The sequence below is a fragment of the Oryx dammah genome, unplaced genomic scaffold (assembly GCF_014754425.2).
Source record: "Oryx dammah isolate SB20612 unplaced genomic scaffold, SCBI_Odam_1.1 HiC_scaffold_4, whole genome shotgun sequence".
NCBI classification, from domain to species: Eukaryota; Metazoa; Chordata; class Mammalia; order Artiodactyla; family Bovidae; genus Oryx; species Oryx dammah.
The window spans coordinates 9270053-9274717 of NW_024070188.1; the positions used below are offsets into that span (position 1 = coordinate 9270053).

Consider the following 4665-nt stretch of genomic DNA (forward strand, 5'->3'; position numbering starts at 1 on the left):
GACACAAGTATATGTATGACTGAGTTGTTCCGCTGTGCCACCTGGAACTATCACAGCATCGTTAATCAGTTATATTCCAACACAAAATAAAAAGTTTTTTAAAGTAATTTAAAAACAGAAGAAGAAAAACTACTGTGGTGCTCTGAGAGGCAGGACGGACGGAACTCTAATTCTGAGTGACCAACAGCGTCCTAAGTAAAAGGAAGGAGAAATGTGAAAATAGTTGAGACTAAACACGCCTGCTCCACATGGTTCAAAGGGCATATTTGCAACGCAGGAACACCCAGCTCCAGAAATGGGAAGATGCCAGGATGGGAGCAGGCATGGATGACGGGTCCCTCCAGACTGTTTAATGGGAAGATTATGTGCTGTATCCAGTTTCGAAATGGAAGGAATCGAAGGGGTTGCCGGAGATGCTGAAGGGAGTGCTGGGCTGCACACCATTATTTATCTCCTTTGACTTGCTGAAGTATAAATAATCAAAATGATACATAAATTTAATTGCTGGTGTCATGTAGTTATTTTTGAGGAACAGCCACAAATCTGAGATCTGGTATTTAACAAACAACTCAGGCTACCTACTCAGACTAAACACATAGTGTGTTTTCCAGGCTGTAATTTTATAAAAACAAAATGTCTTTAGAGAGAGAACAAGCTAGTACTATTGCTTTAAAAATCACTTTAGGAAAACTTTCCTTACTAAACTAAAATAAAACATAGACAATCTCATCCATTTTGCTGGCTGGCCCTGTTCCGCCCTGTGGTGCCATGCTATTACCCTCATCTCATTGATGTCCCACACGAATATCTTCCCTCTGACAGTCTCTGGGAGCAGATTAACTCCTCTCTCTTGGAGGGTTTTGTTCCCCAAGAGGAGGGATTGGCAAATGTTTGGTTCTGGACTCCCATACACCCTTATAAATTAAGGAGACCCTAAAGATCTTTGTTGGACTTCCCTCGTGGCTCAGAGGTAAAAGAGTCTGACTGCCAGTGCAGGAGACGTGGGTTCCATCTCTGGGCTGGGAAGATCCCCTGGAAACGGAAGGAAATGGAAACCCACTCCAGTATTCTTGCCTCAGAAATTCCATAAGCAAGAGGAGCCTGGGGGCTACAGTCCATTGGGTCGCAAAGACTCGGACACAAATTAGCAACTAAACAATCACAGCAAAGATCCGTGTTATATGTGTTACATTGGTCAATGTTTCATGTATTGAAAATTAAACATTTTTATAAAAATAACTTTCACAACAAAAAAATTTAGTGAGAAGAGTGACATTGTTTCACATTTTTGCAAATCTCTTTAACATCTGGATTCAGAGAAGAAAGTTGGATTCTCATACATACATCTATGTTCAGTTTCTGGGGATGTGTTTTTTTAGCTGGTATTCATAAGAAAATCCAGCCTCATAAAGATATGTAGACTGAAAAGGGAAGGGCATTCTAGTAGCCTTTTTAAAGAATTATCTCCTATCATTCTACTCAAACTCAACTAGTAGTAATTTCGTAAAGATTATTTGTAATATGGAATCTAAAATATTATCAACAAACTTTTCATAATCTGTTACACTAAAATCCATTGGTCTCTCTTGTATTTTGAATGGATCTTTTACTTGTGCATGATTTTATAAAATCATACATTGTTCATTTATAGTTCTTATTATATAATATCTAGAACTCAGATACATCAATGAGATCACGGTCTCACAGAAAAATCTTAAAGTCTTAGCTTTCAAGTTCATAGTGGTGGATAGGTTTTCCAAAATTCTGGGTTTTGCTTTAAAACTTGCATTTTATCATTGTCAACAAATAACGTCAGTGATTTTCCTCAAAGAGACAGTCTCACTTTGTTAATTTTTGAGAAAATGTATAACCAAGTCTGAATAACCATGGATTGTCTACCAAGCATTCTTTCAGATGAAAGTAGTATTACGTGGAAAACATGGCTAGGTCAACCCCCAACAAAATAATCATACAAGTACTTTCCTTCAAAGAACCATCATACTTTGATATGTAGCAAAAGCGATTTACATGTACTTCTTACAGAATGTGAAAAATGTGTGTACTCAAGGCTCAGGACAAGTTTAGTGACTTTCTGCTTCAGCAAGGACAATTAAAGTAAAGCTACTTTTAAAAAATTTATTTACTTTTTTATTTTGACTCTTTTGTGGTGACAAATATAATGACCACTAGTCCCCCAGATAGCACTAGTGGTGAAGGACCCACCTGCAATGCAGGAGACATGAGATGGGGGTTCAATACCTGGTTTGGGAAGATCCCCTGGAGTAGGAAATGGCAACCCACTCCAGTATTCTTGCCTGGAGAATCCCATGGGCAGAGAAGCCTGGCAGGCCAGAGTCCATTGGGTCACAAAGAGTCGGACGAGACTGAAATGACCTGGCGTGTGCCATGTACCACTTGGCATAGGCATGGAGTGCTATGACAAGGCATAGTACCCTTGGAGCCACTACCTTAATTTGTTCTAAGGCACCAATGGTTTTATTCGTCATTGTATTTGCCCCATCAGTGTTAATGTAACAGATTGAAAGTAATTGCAAATAATAATCTTAGTGTTGTTATGAAAAAGAATTTTAACCCAGCAGACACCCTAAAACAGGGATCTCCAACCTCTGAGATCTAATGCCTGATGATCTGAGGTGGAGATGATGTAATCATGATAAAAATAAAGTGCATAATAGATGTAGTATGCTTGAATCATCCTGAAACCGTTCTGCACAGCCCCACCAGTCTGTGGAAAAATTGTCTGCCATGGTCCTTGGTGCCAGAAAGGTTGGGGACCACCACCCTAAAAGGATATTGAGGACCCTCAGAGGGCCAAGGAACAAAGTTTGAAAATTCCACCATAGAGAACTTCAGCAAATTTTGCAAACCAACATCATTAACTTGAAAGGAAGAATATTCAAATGGATAGCAATCATTTAAATGTCTTCATTTGTGCTCTCTAATAAAGCTAATTAGCATCTCAGGATACAAGAATGTTCCATTCTCAAAACAAAACCTATTCTTCTTCTTACCCCACAATTTGCCTATAACTCTTGATTACTGAAATTTATCTGTGCCTCAGATCTCACAACTGTAAAATGGAAATAATAATAGCACTTATCCCAGAGCATTGTTAGGAAGATGAGACAGTCTCAAATCAGAAGAGTACTTAACACAGGGCTTGTCGCATAGTCAGTGCAAAATAAATGTGATAGGCTATTTTTCCTATAATCCTGTGTGTGTGTGAAGTCTCTTCAGTCATGTCCATGGACTGTAGCCCTACAGGCTCCTTTGTCCATGGGATTCTCCAGGCAAGACTACTGGAAGTGGGTTGCCATTTCTTTTTCCAGAGGATCTTCCCACCCCAGGGACTGAATCCGCATCTCTTATGCCTCCTGCATTGGCAGGCAAGTTCTTTACCATTAGTGCCACCCGGGAAGCCCTAATTCTATAATCCTTCATTAGCCTAATTTCTCTCACTATTGCTTGAAATGGATTTCTCTGTAGGCATTATAGACATTTCTTACTTTCACAATCACAAGCTCTTCATTGAGGACATCTCTGACTCATGAAGTAAAGTGAAGTCAAGTCGCTTAGTCGTGTCCAACTCTTTGTGACCCCATGGACTGTAGCCTACCAGGCTCCTCCATCCATTGGATTTTCCAGGCAAGAGTACTGGAGTGGGTTGCCATTGCCTTTTCCAGAGGATCTTCCCCACCCAGGGATCGAACCTGGGTCTCCCGCATTGTAGGCAGATGCTTTACCGTCTGAGCCACCAAGGAAGTCTGACTCATGAGGGTGAAGGTATTTACAATACTTTTCTGTGATAAAAATATAACCATGCTTCTCTTTCTTATACTGTCCTCACATTAAAGTGCTCGTTGATAGCTTCTTCCTGAAAGATGGTTAAAAATAAACTGAATACTGCTAAGGCAACATTTGAAACAAAATGTGAAGAGCCAATACAATTACTACCTACTCTATTTTATCTTATAAGCAAAGGACAAAGAGTAACCCTCAGCCCTTGCACAGTCGGATGCTTAACTCAGAATAATGCAAGTTATAGTGAAGGAGTTTGGAAGTTTCATTCTGCGGCTCGAGATTTAACAGCTGAATGGCATAAAATATTACTCTTGACATCACTTGACATTTTCCGTTATTAGAAAATATTTTTTCAATAGCTAAGGAACAACACCATTAGCCAAAATATTTAATTTTGCAGAATATTACCCTGGGTGCCGGCTGGCAAAGGATGAGACATACGTCTGCTCAGGACAAATTCCTCAGGCTGAATGAAGGCTTTGAATTTGAATGAAGGTTCACATACTTCACAAAAATGCTGCCTTGCTGCTGGCACAGACTTTGAGAAATACCTCTGTCAGTGTTTACACAGTTTTAGGAGGGCTCCATGGTTTATGATCGGATTAGCCTATTTTCCTCCTACTTCAGGGCTCCCGAGTCCACACGTGGAAGTGTTTCTCCGAGAGCAGTAATAAGTTAAGCCTGTGCTTCAGGAGTTCCTGTAGTCACGAAACATCAGTCTAGGCAAGGCAGTCAGCCTGAGAGATAGTTGATTTCACCTGGGATCTTATTTTAGTTAGATGATAGGAGAAAGGCTTGGGGTCTCACACTTAAACAACCCTGCATCCTACCTGTGTGCTCAGT

General features: G+C 40.1%; 1 non-coding gene across 1 annotated transcript; it reads right to left on the reverse strand.

Annotated features, from left to right (window-relative positions):
* Positions 1-3710: 3710 nt before the first annotated feature.
* TRNAC-ACA lies at positions 3711-3782 on the reverse strand. The gene has a single exon. It is a non-coding gene; the product is annotated as a tRNA-Cys (tRNA).
* Positions 3783-4665: the final 883 nt, after the last annotated feature.